Genomic DNA, 17,047 nt, shown 5'->3' on the forward strand with positions numbered 1-17,047 from the left:
ATCAACGATCCCATTTCTGCCAGGTTGTGCCCCATTTCCTGCCCACTTCCCTTGTCTTGGCACGGTCTTCATTTTCTCAGTTGTACATCCGAGCGTGCAGCTAGTCTGGTGCACAATCTACTCACTCTGTTCAGGCGGAACCTGTTTTATCTCCTCAGAGAACAGTCGGGATTTAAAGCATGTTACTAAATGGAATGAAATTAATTGGAGCGACATGATGGTTCAGTGATTAGCACTGCTGCCTCACAGCACCAGGGACCCAGGGCTGAATCCAGCCTCGGGTGTGACTTCCTGTGTGGAGTTTGCACATTCGCTCCATGTTTGCTTGGGTTTCCTCCGGGTGCTCCAGCCTCCTCCCACAGGATATGCAGGTTAAGTGCATTGGCTATGCTAATTTCCCCATAGTATCCAGGGATGTACCAAATAGGTGGATTGGCCATTGGGAACGCAGGATTACAAGGATAGGGTAGTGGGAGAGGTCTGGGTGGAGGGTCAGTGTGGACTTGATGGGCTGAATAGACTGCTCCCACACTGTAGGGATTCTATGATAGCTCAGTTGAATCGATGGCTGGTTTCTGATACCAAGTGACACCAGCAGAGTGGGTTCAATTCGTGCACTGGCTGCGATTACGATGAAATTCCCATCTTTTCAACCTCGTGTGAGGGGACCGACAGGTTAAACCACCACCAGTTGTCTCTTTAGTAATGAAGTGGGACTATAATGACTTTACCTCCCCTTTATTATTTCATTCAATCACACATTTGGGTCAACGAGGGCACACTGCTATGATATTATTTTAAATAAATTTAGAACGACAATCTACAAAAATCTCTCCGCACTGATATTTTAGTTAAGCAAGTATGTTTAAATATTGCTCATATCTGGTACGGTGTGGCGATTGTCACACCACTATTTGTGGGAGCTTCCAGTGTGCAAATTGGTTGCTAGGTTCCCCACATTGCAAAAGTTCAAAGGTACCTCCTGGCAGCGGACAGCAGCCAAAGATGGTGGCAGTGGTGGTCACTGTTAAGGCCTTGTGAGCCGCGGCGAGGCCTGGTATGCCCAATGGAGGTCAGCAGCGGAGGCCATTGGCATAGGAAGCTGCCAAAATGTGCGAGTCTTAGCCCAGCGCAGGGGAGAGCGAGCCATCTTGGGGATAGCCCAGCTCAGAGCATCTGTAGGCCCATGGCTTTGGAAAGGACTGTAATGTTTGACTTTTTAAATTGTATTTCTTTATTTTCCTGTTTTATTACTAAGAAGTCTGTGGTGCTGAACTTCATTTCTTCACTTTTCTACTTCTGTTACAAAGACTTTTTGTACCTAAGACTGCTCAGTGTGCAGTGACATTGTACACTTTTCACTGTACTCCTGTACTCTCTACTTGAGCACGTGGCAATAATATCTAAATAGAGAGTCATAGAGTCCTACAGCACGGAGACAGGCCATTTGGCCCAAGCTGGTCCAATGCTGACCCAAATTGTCCATCGGCACTAACCCCATTTCCCTGCACTTGGCCCATATCCTTCTAAACCTTTCCTGTCCTTGTATTTGTCCAAATGCCTTTTAAAGGTTGCTAATGTACCCACCTCAACCACTTCCACTGGCAGCTCATTCCATATGCGTACCACCCTCTGAGTAAAAAGGTTGGCCCTAAAGATCCCTTTTATTTTTTTTTCTCCTCTAACCCTAAACCGATGCCTTCTAGTCCTCAATTCCCCAACTCTGGGAAAGAGACTGAGTGCATTCACCCTATTCATGCTCTCGAGATCTTCATAGAATCCATGCAGTGTGGAAACAAGCCTTTCGGCCCAACAAGTCTACATTGACTCTCTGACGAGTATCCCACCCAGACCTATTCCCCTACCCTATTACTCTACATTTCCCGTGACAAATGCACCTAACCTACACAGCCCTGAGGACTATGACGCAATTTAGCATGGCCAATTCACCCAACCTGCACATCTTTGAACTGTGGGAGGAAACTGGAGCACCCAGAGGAAACCCAGGCAGACACGGGGAGAATGTGCAAACTCCACACAGACAGTCACCCGAGGCTGGAATCGAACACAGGTCCCTGGTGCTGCGAGGGAGCAGTGCTAACCACTGAGCCACTATGACATATATGTTTAATCTAAATCTTAATTGGCTATGAAGAGCTTTACACTGTCCAGTGGTAGTGAGAGGTGCTATACAAATGGAAATCTTCATTCTTCTTTGAATAAAATTGCAGTGCTGTGGGAAAATGGTACGGGAGTGGAACTGAACAGAGAGTTTGTTCAAAGTGCTGACACAGGCACAGTGGACTGAATGGTCTCCTTCAACACTGAGACTCTCTGATTCCTGTCATAACAGTGCCAGGATGACTTGATGCTAAGACAGGGCAAGTTGACTTGCTCATTCATTTCCATCCTGAGGACAGTTTGTATACCCAGCTCTCTTGAAAGCCAATACCTATTTGTCTGTCCTCGTCCTGCCAGCAGCAGGAATTAAAATCAACATCAGAACCACAAATGGAGGCACTAATACTATTTAACAACAGTGCAGAGGGATTCAAATGCTGCCCCTAAGAGACGTGCACTAGATGCAATGAACAGAAATTTCCCCAGTGGTCTCTGGCTGTTGAAATGTCTGATCTGAATCTAGAAGTAAAGAAATTCTGGAGGCCATGACTGTACTTAGCTATAGTTTGAACATTGCAAAAGAGTTCAAAGTTAATAAGAGATTCTATCTAGGTCTAGGAGCACGGCAGGTAAGATCTTCAATTCACATTAGAGATTGATTGCCTCGTTCCGAAGCAACTCCCTTGCTCATTAAACTCAGCTCACAGCAGAATTGTTTCCAAGACTGCTGGTGGAGCCCTCCACCCTATTTGCCCCCTGGAAGAGGCATGAGTGAAGATTATGGTCTTGAAGGGCCCATTTTTGCTGACAGGAGCGTTTGAGGTTTCAGCCACAGATCCCTGCTGAACAAATTTGTCATTTGCTAGCCAAAGTGCAAACACAAAGATAGCGCAGTTCAAACTCATTAAAGCACCAATAATAACTTACATTGATATGACACCTTTTATGCAGCAAAAAAGATGCTTGACAGAAGTGTCATCAATTCAAAATTAGGCAATTTGAGGAAGGGCCACTGGACCCACAAGGTTGATGATTTCTCTCCCCAGATGCTGCCAGACCTGCTGAGCTCTTCCAGCAATTTCTGTTTTTGCTTAAGGTAATATTAGGACAGGTGAGCGGTTAAAGATTTAGTTGTAAAGAGGATCTCAAATGGGGATGGAGAGGTGGAGAGGTTGAGGCAGGAAGTTCACCTTGGCATCAGTAAGCACAGACATCAGCATTAGAACCATGATGATTGAGGGTCAGCCAGTCCAGGAGAATTGCAGACATCTCAGTCTTATTGCTGCTGTGGGCCTGGAGGACATTATGGAGGTGGTGAGTGCCAAGGTCATGGAGGAATGTCAAAACAAGGATGACGCTGTAAAAAAATGTTGAGATGTTGTTGGGCTGGGAGACAACGTCAGGGGTTCTGTGAATAGGACTTGGTGCAATAGGTCGTGTAGCTTAGGAGGAGTTCAAGGTTATGGAGGGTAGGTTTGGTTCCCTACAGTGTGGAAACAGGCCTTTCAGTCCAACAAATCCACGCCAACCCTCCGCAGAGTATTTCACCCAGACCCATTTCCCACTGACTAATGCATCCAACACTATGGGCAATTTAGCATGGCCAGTTCACCTGACCTGCACATCTTTGTACTGTGGGAGGAAACCCACACAGACACGGGGAGAATGTGCAAACTCCACACAGATAGTCACCCAAGGCTCGGATTGAACCCGGATCCCTGGCACTGTGAGGCAGCAGTGCTAACCACTGAGTCACCGTGCCACCCCATAGGGGATGGGAAACCCAGCCAGGAGGGCATTAGGATCATTGAGTCTAAAAGTAACAAACGGATGGGATGAGAGTTTCAGGGGAAGATCAGCTGAGGTGAGGCAGACATTGGATGAGTTAGCAATGGAAGTAGTCAAACGTTCATCTCAAAGTCAAAAATGACAATAAAATCATTAACAGATGAATGGCATGAGGGGAAATCTTTTGCACAGAGTGTGGTTGGTGTGTGGAGTGAACTGCCTGAGGAAGTGGTGGATGCTCAATGTTTAAAAGATATTTGGACAAGTACATGAATAAGAAATGTTTGGAGGGATATGGGCCAAGTGCAGGCAGGTGGGACCAGTTTAGTTTGGGATTATGATCGGCATGGACTGGTTGGACTGAAGGGTCTGTTTATAAGACCATAAGACATGGAGTGGAAGTAAGGCCATTCAGCCCATCGAGTCCACTCCGCCATTCAATCATGGCTGATGGGCATTTCAACTCCACTTACCAGCATTCTCCCCAAGCCCTCAATTCCTTGCAACATTAAGAAATTATATTTCTGTGCTGTATGACTCTATAACTTTGTCCCAGTGTGCTACTGCATTCGACAGTGATGGTACGATTGAGAACAATATTTTCCCTTAATCTCCTACCTCTGCTTTTTCCAGGGAGGATCAGCATTTGAAGGCAGAGCAACGGGAAAATTTTATCTGACGCTGAGTGGAAACAACAGGTTGTTACAAACTTCAGGATCTACATTCAGAGACTGAGCAAGTTTTTGCATGCGAGCGATTCAAGTTTTTGCACTTCTCTCCTGCACAGATTCCAAGAACAAACAGTAACCTTGCTGAGTTAAAGTCACGGGTCTAACACAGCACCTGGACTATCGTATCAGTTAATAATCACACGAGGAGCTAATTAAGCTCCCTGATTTAGGGAATGAAGGCTCCGGGTTAATGATAAACTCCTAAAGTCATGCGATGTAATTCACATTGTTGAACCGATCCTGAAATGCTCATTGAGAGGTTAAGGAAAAGTCTCTGCTCCTGTTTATTGATGACATTCATTTAAAAAAATGGGAACTGTCGTGGAGAGACGCCTGTGCAAATCTTCGCCCACAACTTCGGATGCGTTGCCAAGTTTTAGAAAGATGACTTCACTCAGAGACATCATCTTATTTTAATCTTTCTAGCACCTGTATTGGGAGAGACTTCCAGTGACAGGTGCCTGGATAGAATTGATCTATCTGCCTCTAATTACAGACCCAAAGCAGAGAGCTGTGTTTTAAATCTCCAGAACAGCAGACAACTCTCTGAAAATCCTCATTTCTGTGCACCTTTCACGTGGTTTATTTTTACAGCCCTCTTCTTCTCATTCTTCAGCTGCTTTAGAAAATAGCGTTAGCTTGGCTTCAGTTATGACACAAGATAAATGAGCTCTGGGTCCTCAGTGCCTCAGTATGGCTGTCAGGGGTTACCAAAATAGCAAACTATTTTTCATAGTGCGATGTGATATGAAATTAGATGCAGCAGGCAAGCTAACATTTACTATCACAGGTAGTGTAGTGGGAATACATTTGGTTTTCTTCTATGTCAAAGTAACTTCCTAGAATTTACATACAGGCTGTGTTCAGCGATAAGTTCCTGTCGTGGAAATTACTGAATAAAGTTTCTACAAAAAAAAGAAAATCTGAGTACTTTTGCAGCTCATTAACCCTCTCCATTTTAAAATTCTGCAGCCATCGCTAAGCTTTGTCCCTTCCTAGCAACGTCCAAACCATGTCTACTTTAAAGGCTTTCCCTAAAGTTCTGCATTTGCTCTGAAATTCTGACACCATTGCACATTAGCCAGCACAGCCCTTTGGTGAATGCAGCCCTGCGTGAGGGGGCAGGCAATGTCTACCTTTCTCCTTGACACAGGAGTCTTGCTTCTTTCCCCACTGGAGTCTGAAGTGCTTGTAGCTCAGAAACAGCCTGCAGGAACGAGCTCCAAAACCTCCCTGCTGAATCTGGTCACAGTAACACGAGGTGACATTAAGAGCCATCCAGCCCCAGCTCGCCCTTTAGTCTCACATCCCCACTCCAGCTTCATTGGGTAATTCCTCTGCTCCAATATGCTGCCCAGTCAAAGCTGGGAGTATGGAACTGAAGTGCAAGGGCTCATGTCTCTTGGGGATTGAATAAAGGTTTTGTAACTGAGACAATGAAAGTAAATATCTTCATTAGTTATATTCCAGCCCACTGTTCTCAGGCAATGAAGGGAGCCTAGAATAAAACCCAAACTCCCAATCTTTATCGATTCCAATCTGAGAAAAGGTGGAACTATCAGCCCCTGGTTGAATGAAGCAATCCATTTCTAGTGTGCAAATAAATTTCAAACAAAACAGTGGGACCTTGAAATTAATCCTACAATTTATATGATCATTTGTGGCAGCCAAGTGCCCAGGCAATGACCATTCCCACAGGAATGAATCCAATCAGCACCGCTTGCCTTTCAATGGTATTACCATCATGACATCCCCACCTATCAACATCCTGGGGGTTACCACTGACCACAAACTGAACTAGACTCATCACATAAACACAGTGGCTATAACAAGCTACTAATTCTGGGACAAGCAACTCATCTCCTGACTTCCCAAAGCCTGTCCACCATCTACAAGGCACATGGTAGGAGTGTGATGGAATACTCCCCACTTGCATGGATGGGTGCAGCTCCAACAACACTCAACAAGCTTGACACCATCAAGGACAAAGCAGAATGCGCAATTGGCACCCCATCTAACCCATCTAATTCACTCCCCCTAGCACTATCACGCAGTAACAACAATATGCACCATCTACAAAATGCACCGCAGAAAATGGTCAGTGCTGCTTACACAGCTTATACCAAACCTGTGACCCCTACAGCCTAGAAGGACAAGGGCAGCAGATACATGGGAACACCACCTCTTGCAAGCTCCCCTCCAAGCCACTCACCATCCGGACTTGGAAATATATTGCCATTCGTTCACAGTCACTGGGTCAAATTCTGGAACTCCTCCCACTAACAGACCTCTGTGTCTACCTGCATGGCCCACTGTGGTTCAAGTGGCAGGTCTTCACCACCTGCCACTCAAGAACAATTAGGGCAAGGCAATAAATGCTAGCCCAGCAGTGCTGCCCGCATCCTATGAATTAATATTTCTTGTTAGAATCCTCCATAAATTCCATCTTTATCCATGTAAGGATTGTGAATCCTGCATGGAATATTTTACCATGCACCTGGGGGAAGAGAAACATTCCTGGGGACACTTACTTGTCTATTCCATGTAGAAGCAGTAAAATCGATGTTTCGGGCAAAAGCCCTTCATCAGGAATAAAGGCAGAGAGCCTGAAGCGTGGAGAGATAAACTAGAGGAGGGTGGGGGTGGGGAGAAAGTAGCATAGAGTACAATAGGTGAGTGGGGGAGGGGATGAAGGTGATAGGTTAGGGAGGAGGGTAGAGTGGATAGGTGGAAAAGAAGATAGGCAGGTAGGACAAGTCATGGGGACAGTGCTGAGCTGGAAGTTTGGAACTGGGGTGAGGTGGGGGAAGGGAAAATGAGGAAAGTGTTGAAGTCCACATTGATACCCTGGGGTTGAAGGGTCCCGAGGCAGAAGATGAGGTGTTCTTCCTCCAGGTGTCGGGCGGTGAGGGAGCGGCGGTGAAGGAGGACGAGGACCTCCATGTCCTCGGCAGAGTGGGAGGGGGAGTTGAAATGTTGGGCCACAGGGCAGTGTGGTTGATTCAATGTGGACTTCAACAGTTTCCTCATTTCCCCTTCCCCCACCTCACCCTAGTTCCAATCTTCCAGCTCAGCACTGTCCCCATGACTTGTCCTACCTGCCTATCTTCTTTTCCACCTATCCACTCCACCGCCCCCGACCTATCACCTTCATCCCCTCCCCCACTCACCTATTGTACTATATGCTACTTTCTCCCCACCCCCACCCTCCTCTAGCTTATCTCTCCACCCTTCAGGCTCTCTGCCTTTATTCCTGATGAAGGGCTTTTGCCCGAAACGTCGATTTTACTGCTCCTCGGATGCTGCCTGAACTGCTGTGCTCTTCCAGCACCACTAATCCAGAAGCTGGTTCCCAGCATCTGCAGTCATTGTTTTTACCTACTCCATGTAGATACCAAGGCAGTGAGCAATCTGTTGCTCCATCATGAATGGATAATCCCTAACCTGCACCTCATCGCAGTTACACCATCTACTGCGAGGTGCTGGGAAAGTGAACAAAACCCAAAACCCAGCAAGATAAGACTAAATCTCTCAAAACTGTTTCTCCAGTCCTCACTTGTGACCCAAATTCAAGAACCACTGTGAACATGGTATAATTCATGAAGACCTCAGTTAAATGCGGCTGGTTAGCTCAGTTGGCTGGATGGCTCAGTCCTGATGCAGAGTACTGCCAATAGTTTGACTTCTATAGCTGCAGCAGGTAAAGTTAACATCAACAAGCTCCCCCTCTTAAAATCTCCATACACTTGAAGTATAGTGCCCTCATGTTAAACCATTATCTCTGCTTAATAGGAGCTCACCCCTATGGTCTCTTTACCTTTAAGGTTAGATTCCCTGCAGTATGGAAACAGGACCATCAGCCTAACAAGTCCACACCGACCCTCCAAAGAGCAACCCATCCAGACCAATTCCCCTACCCTATATTCACCACTGATCAATGCACTTAGCACTACGGGCAATTTATCATGGCCAATTCGCCTAATTGGATTGATGGAGGAAACCCACGTAGATATGGGGCAAATACACAAGCTCCACACAGACCTGAGGGTGGGAATCGAACCCATCGCCCTGGTGTTGTGAGACAGCAACGCTAACCACTGAGCTACTGTGCCGCCCTACTAATGAATTGGCTCAGCTCCCTCTTGAGGACTTCAGGAATATGTTATTAAGACTAACGCTTGACTCTATACCTATGAATGTGTTTACTTGCAATTGCTGTTGATAACTAGAATAATTGAAAGTCTAACAAAGCTTACAGATTTACCTATGGATCTGATTTTCTCAATGTTCAAGAAGGCAGTTCACCACCACCTTCTCAAAGTCAACAAGGACAGGCAATAAACGCTGGCCAGCCAGCAACGTCCATGTCCCCAAATAAATCAAAACAACTGCAATCATGAGTTTTGCCTCTCACTCAGAATGCCAGGTAATGACAAGGAAGGAAAACCGCTGATTGTAATTAGCTGTGTTCCGAAATGGCCAATGTGAAACGATTTTCTCACAAATAAGAATGCATTCAGATTAAGAATTACAGCATGAGGAAAACCAGGCTTGCGGTTCAATTATGGGAAATCCTATAAGATGAAGTCAGAGTGCGGAAGCGCACAATTTATCATCCTGATGTCCCTCTGTCCAAAAGTACTCTTTACACCATTGTGTAAATGAGAGGTGTGGGAAATGAGGAGGGCTGCACAGAGTTAGTCTCCACAGTGAGGGAGTCAGTCACCTGACATGCAGGGACCATTTTTCACTTCTCAAGGTGATACAGGGCACCAGAACCCCAGGTGATTGTCCGTAAATCCCCACAGTCAGGAAGCTCTGTTTGCATGCAATTGTTTAAGAAGCAGTATGTTCGATCTCACCTTGTTGAAACAATGCCAACCTTCAAGCACTAATGCCATTGCAATTACAGCACATTTCAGACATGGTTCAGTGAGTAGTCCCTATTCAGAATCAATGCATTGTGGGTTCAAGTTCCCTTTAACAGACTGACATCACTGAGGGAGACAGTAGTGTAGGAGTATTGTCACTGGATTATTAACCTAACTGCTAATGTTCAAGTTCAAATCCCAGTTTTGTAGCCACAAGGATTTAAATTTACTTAAAATCTGGAATCTAAGGTTAGTCTCAGCATCCATACAAAGCAACATTGATTGTCTCATACAGAAGCTCATCTGGTTTACTGTCGTGAACCAGGTCACACTGTGGACTAGTGGAACAGATATCAGAGTATTTTGTTTTCCCTTACTGGTGTTGGGTTTTGTTCAGTTTCCCAGCACCTCACAGTAGATGGTGTAACTGCGATGAGGTGGAGGGGTGTGCAGGTTAGGGATTATCCACTCACGATGGGGCAACAGATTATTCACTGCCTTGGTTTCTGTAAGGCATAGAGTCCCAGAACTGGCTCTCTTCTCCCTGGTAAAAGGTAAAATATTCAACGCAGGATTCACCATCCCTGGATGGATAAAGATGGAATTTATGGAGGATTCCACCAAGGAATTTTTAAATATATTAATTAAATAAATAATTAATATATTAAATATATTAATAATAAATATTAAGCATGTGGGCAGAATTGATTGCAGTATTTATTGCTTTTCTCTAATTGTTCTTGAGAAGATGGTGATGACCTGCCTCTTGAACTACAGTGGGCTATATAAGTAGGTCAAGAGTTCCAAGATTTGACCCAGTGACAGTGAAAGAACAGTGATATATTTCTAAGTCAGGATGGTGAGCAGCTTGGAGAGGAACTTGCAGGGGTTGGTATTCCTAGGTATCTGCTTCCCCTGTCCTTCCTTTAGGCCTACAAGTGACTCTGGACCCAGTGTGACGTGGTTGATTCTTAATCACCTATGAACCGATCTCATTAGCCACTCAGTTCAAGAAGGAATTAAGTATGGGCAACAAATGGTAGACTGCGAAACCCAGATTCCACAAAGAATTGAAAACAGAAATTCAGGAAGGCTGCAGTGTTGGAGATGATGTCGCTGAAATGAGATACAAAACCAAAGTACTCAGGAGGATGAGAAATATCTTAGTTTGAAGAAGAACAGGGGTAGTCTGTGTGATATTCTGGCCACTGATCTTTTAACTCATATATAACAGACATCATCTGATCATCTATTAGTTTCACTAATGTCCTTCAAGGAAGGAAACTGCCACCCTTATTAGGTCTGGCCTACATGTGAGTCCAGACCCATAGCAACGTGGTTGACTCTTAACTGTCCTCTGGGCAATTAGGGATGGGCAATAAATGACACTCTAGCCAATGACACCCTCATCCAATGAATTTAAAAAATTGTTTGTGGGAGATTACTGTGCGAAAATTGGATATTGAACTTTTTACATTACAATGGCAACAACTCTTTAAAACGTATTCCATTAGCTGTCAGGGACTTTGGGGCTGAGTTTGTAGAAGGTGCTATATAAATGCAGGGTTTTTTTTAGCCTAAGTGCCCAATGCAGTGGGTGAATTCTTATTGCACAGAAATCAAAAGAATTGGAATTTGAATCCCAAGTTCAGTTTGCAGTAATGTTATTAAAGTTTGTTTACCTGAAACTAGAATTAATGAGGAAAAGCCAATGCAGATTTGTTAAAAACAAACCATTTTGAACAAGCTTGAATGGATAGCTGGTTTAAACGGTGTACGCAGATTTCCATAACACATTGGATACAAGTGCCACATGTTGGACAGCAAATATGTAACCCTTAGACTAAAAGGGAAGGTGCCAACTGGGCTTCAGTGTTGATTGAGTGACAGGAACCAGGGTACTGGTGAATGATTACTTCTCAGTTTAGAGGCAAGTGCACAATCAGCAACTCAATGGAGTTGTTACCACTACCACTGCTTATCCATAAAATCCCTACAGAGTCCAAGCAGGCCATTTGGCCCTACAAGTCCACACTGACACTCCAAAGGGTATCCCATACACACCCATTCCCCTATTACTCTACATTTATCCCTGACTAATGCATCCAACCTACACATCCCTGAACACTATCGGCAACTTAGCATGGTCGATCCACCCTAACCCGCACATCTTTGGAGTATGGAGGAAACCCAAGCATGCCCATGCAGACACAGGGAGAATGTGTAAATTCTACACAGACAGTCACCTGAGGCTAGAAGTGAACCCAGGACCCTGGCGCTGTGAGGCAGCAGTGCCAACCATTGAGCCACCTTGCCACCCTATTATCTGAATATAGATTAATGACCTAGACTTGCTCTCCAGAGGGCCAGTGTAGACTTGATGGACTGAATGGCCTCTTTTCGCACTGTATAGATTCCATGATTCTTTGAGCACATAAGGTGTGATGGGAGTATGGCTTTAAGAGATTATTTTTGTCCTAGATTTTTTTTGAAGAGAGGATTTAAGGCAGAGGTGCTTAACTGTCTACCACCGCCACTACAGTAAACAGCTTGTGAGGTCTTGGGGTGTTTGCTAAAGTTGGAACAATAGAAGCAGCCTGAATGGGTAGGGTCAAGATCTCACAGAACCAGGATTATTAGTTTTTAGCTTTCAGCATTTACTGTTGAGGTCTTGAAGAAGTGGAAGCTATTTTTCCCTTCCTCAGTTACAGCTAAACGCTAGAGATGCTGTTCCTGCTGTCGGAGTTGCATGTGAGACAATCAGTGTCTGAATTTGCCTTTCACGAAGGGTGGATTTATGGATGCTGCTGTATTGGAACAGTTAATCAGTAATAGTTACTGTATCTATTATTCTGTTAAGTTTTCTAACAGAGTAAAGTTATTCCAATTCCTTCTTTCTTTTGTTGTACTTTAACTACAGTGGATAAATAAAGTGAGTTTTGCATTAAATCCAGGCTCCCTGGTGCCGTCATTTCTGATGATGTGCTTATGCCCGAAATATCAACTCTCCTGCTCCTCAGCTGCTGCCTGACCAGCTGTGCTTTTTCCATGTTTCAATTACTACAGGGGAGCTATATGGATTGAGTGAAGAAGCTGGTGTTAACAAGAGGTTTGATAGAAGCCGACACATTAATGAGAGGTCTGGTGGGAGTCATTGGGGAGCAACTGTTCCCACTCACAGGAGAAACAAGAACCAGGAGACAGTGATTAAAGGTGACAGTCAAAAGAAGGGGCGGTATTTTTAAGCAGCAAGTGGTTAGGATCCAGAGCTCACAGTCATGTATGGTGGAGAGAGAGATACAATTGCGGCTTTCCCCAACACTACCGCCTAACAGCAGTACTGCTTATATTTTCCTCAGGACTCATGTTGTGTGTGTGCAGGTGTGAGACACAGTGAAAGACACAAGGTGTACAAATCTTTATTCAGTTTCCATCACCAGGAAGAAAAGAAACACCAGGGTGGCCAGTGACAAGCAGTGCCCTTCTCAGAGGGCAATACTGTGTGACCAAACAGTGAAGGAGAGGGCAGGGATTAAATCAAAACAGAGTTGGAGGGGGAAATAGTACACTCCGCTCCCTGTAATTCCTTCTTTTTCCTGAAAATCTCAAGGGTGTTGGTGGATACTAAATCCTCCTTCTCCAGGGACACCCGGCCTCTGACGTAACCATGGAAGACCATTGTGGCTTTTAAAAGGTAACTGGATAATTAGCTGAAGGGAAAACAATTCCAAGTTGACGAGGAAAGGACAGAGGACTGGGTCTTGGTGAGTTGTTCTTGTAGAGAGCCGAGACAGAGAGGATGGGGTGAATATCTGCCTCACTGGTGTAACCATTCTATAACTCTCTGGTTATCAGTGGTTCTATTGCTGCACAGTTTCACTTGGGAGACACCACAAGAATGTGGGAACTTAAATCCTCACAGCAACACCACAGCAACACCAGATGGTGACAAGACAGGGCGACGATGGTTGAGCAGTGAATGTGTTGTATATGGACTTCAGCAAAGCATTTGATAAGGTTCCCCAGGTCGGCTCATTCGTAAAGTCAGGAAGTATTTGCAGATGACACTAAGGTTGGAGGAGTCGTCAATAGTATCGAGTGCTATTGCAGGCTGCAGCGCAACATAGAGAGGATGCAGAGCTGTGCTGAGAAATGGCAGATGGAGTTCAACCTGGATAAATGCCAAGTGATACATTTTGGAAGGTTGAACTCGAATGCTGAATATAGGATTAAAGACAGGATTCTTGGCAGTGTGGAGGAACAAAGGGATCTGGGTGTGCAAGTACATAGATCCCTCAAAGTTGCCACCCAAGTGGCTAGGGTAGTTAAGAAAGCATACGATGGTTTGTCTTTGGGGGATCGAGTTTAAGAGCCGCAAGGTTTTGCTGCAGCTCTACAAGTCCCTGGTGAGACCGCACTTGGAATATTGTGTCCAGTTCTGGTTGCCCTATTATAGGAGAGGGTGCAAAGAAGGTTTACCAGGATGCTGCCTGGACTAGAGGGCTTGCCTTATGAAGAAAGGTTGAATAAGCTCGGACTTTTTTCTCTGGAGAGAAGGAGGGAGAGAGGAGACCTGATCGAGGTGTACAAAGTAATGAGAGGAATAGATAGAGTCAATAGCCAGAGACTTTTCCCCAGGGCAGGATTGTCTGGTACGAGGGGTCATAGTTTGAAGATATTAGGAGAAAGGTATAGAGGTGACATCAGAGGTAGGTTCTTTATGCAGAGAGTTGTGAATGCATGGAATGCGTTGTCAGCGGTGGTGGTGGAAGCAGAGTCATTGGGGACATTTAAGTGACTGCTGGACATGCACATGGATAGCAGTGAGTTGAGGGGTGCGTAGGTTAAATTATTAGAGTTTACATTAGGATTAAACCTCGGCACAACATCATGGGATAAAGGGCGTGTTCTGTGCTGTACCTTTCTATGTGCTATGTTCTATGTAGAAACAGATGTAGGCCACTCAGCCCATTGCGACTGCTGTACACCACACCCGCCATATCCATGGCTGATCTGATAATCCTCAAATCCAGTTTCCTGCCTCCTCCCCACCACTTTTGATTCCCTCATTGATTCAAATATCTGTCTATCTCGGCATTGGATACACTAAACACCACAGCCTCGATAATCCTCCGGAGCAAAACAGTTCCACAGATGCATGACCTTCTGAGAAGAAATTCCACCTCAAGTCTGTAGGAGGTGCTGTTCAGTAGCTGCAACTGAGACATTTTTTATTTTAAGACAAGTCTTGCTGGAAGAGGAACAATGTGTAAATAAATCACTGTGTGAATGGACCAACCAAACAGCAACTTCAGGGGCAAGCGGGAGCTCTTGCGGCACGGTGGTAATGCCCCCATCTCTGAGCCAGGAGGCTTCGGTTCAAGTCCCGCCTGCTCCAAGGTGTGTCAGAACATTTCTGAGCAGAATTTCTTTTTGTAAAAATGGAGGTATAAACATGAGTCGTGAATCTCTCGAACTTATGGATCAATGTAAGCAGTTCTAATGCAGAAATACTATTCTATTCTTGGCCCTTGGTTCAGTGGGTGAACAATGTAAAAAAAAAATTGAGTCTTATTGCTTTATATTCTGAATAATTGATGGAGATTTTTAAAAATAATAATTTTAAAAAGCTTCCTTTCAATTTTTCCTTTATCTTTCTGCATTTAATTTGACTCCCAACTCACCCAGTTTCCTCCATTGCGTTTGCTATTTCCCTCAAACCAACTGGTTCACAGATGGCATTATACACTTCTGTCTACAGTGACACTTGTCCTCAGGCCTTCCGAGCCTAGGGGCAGTGACATGACCATAGCACCGCAAGAAGACCATCCCACTTTGGCCTTAATCCTCACTTAATTGATTAAGGAAATAGAATGTGGGCCCTTTCATTCATTGAGGTCGCAGGTACCCTGCAACATTTCCAACTTTCAGCATGTTACAGTACAAATTGCAAACGGTTTTAGTCTCCTTACTAAGACGGACACTTGACACTGAGGGAGTGCAATGGAAGTTAGAATTCTGTGAGGAGAGATTGTCTAGAGCTTAGAGGAATGACAGGTCATTTCAATGGAGTTTACAAAATTCTTATTTGACAGGATAGATACAGAAAGGATCTTTCATCTAGCTGAAGGATCTAGAATCAGGGGGCTACAGTCTTAGAATAAGGTTCTATTTATAACAACAATTTGTTTCTCTCTGAGGATGGTGAATTTGGAATTCTTCATCCTACACGTCTGAGCAAACTCAGTCAATAATTATGTTCAAGACACAGGTAAGTAAATTTCTAAAGATTGAAGACAACAAGGGAGGTGAGTTAGAACATCAGCCATGGCAGACTTGGGGTCTGCTCCCCTCTCCTATACGCTATTTGGAGGAATGCACTGTAATGTAGGCTGAAGGTCAATGACAGTCTCTATTCTGTCAACGTGTTTGTGACCATCTTCTCTCAGTCACCTCACACTCTCTCTGTCTCTGCTCCTGTGCCTCACCAAGACTCATGCTCTACCATTCTCACTATTTCCTGCAATACCTCCCCTCACTCTCTGCCATCCACACCAACCCCTGACACCGCTGACCTGCATGCCCTCTGAGTTGCCTACTCACTCACTGGGGACACCTCCCAGCCTGCAGCAACACCAACAGCTGTGTCACCCATTTCCACCTCCCTTCATACCCATCTCTCTCATTCCAGGAGGAAAACAGCCCCCGGTAGGGCAGAGAGAGAGTCAGGATGGGTAGTGGGCTGACCAATATTTAGCTCCTCACCCCTGCATGTGAAGGGGATCCTGACCCTAACTTCCCCGAGCAGCGGACTGACAGTGTCCAAGCCCCTGGACTGGTATCGGAGGCTGCCCTTGACTTACTGTGCCAGGACCCCCTGAGTGAAAGTTATCCCCCTCTGTGTGTGTTGGCCCGGTTTCTCAGAGGCCTGTGGTGGGTCTTGGCTTAGCATGTGAGTGGGTCCTTCATGGGAAAATCAGAGGACCTACAGCTTCAGCAGCAGTGACGGTATCTCAGCAGCAGCATCGAGAACAGACAGCTGAGATCTCCCGGAGAGTGACATAAACAGAAGCCTCGTCAAAGATTGTTGAACTCTTAATTTATTCCTTTATCCTCCTAGTTTAAATTAATAAAGACATTATTGTTAACAATTACCTTATTTCTTTATTTTTCTACTTATTCCATGAAGTAATGTTTAACTTCTTAACTCTGTTTTTCTTACTATTTTGTACCTAAGTTTTTTTGTACCTAGGTACTTTGGTGCCCAAGATGGTGCCAGGTATGGTGACATTATACTTTTCACTGTACTCCTGTACTTCTGTGCTTGAGTACAGGTGACAATAAAATCTAAATAAACAAAATCAAAACACTGCAGATGCTGTAAACCTGGCATGAATACAGAGAATGCTAGAGAAATGCAACAGGTGTAGCAGCATCTGTGGAGATAGGAACATAGTTAATGTTTTAAGTCCAGCGACATTATTCTTCAGAAGTGAATTGTCACATTGGACTTGAAACATTAAGTCTATCACCCCC

This window comes from Hemiscyllium ocellatum, chromosome 42, assembly GCF_020745735.1.
Source record: "Hemiscyllium ocellatum isolate sHemOce1 chromosome 42, sHemOce1.pat.X.cur, whole genome shotgun sequence".
NCBI lineage: Eukaryota > Metazoa > Chordata > Chondrichthyes > Orectolobiformes > Hemiscylliidae > Hemiscyllium > Hemiscyllium ocellatum.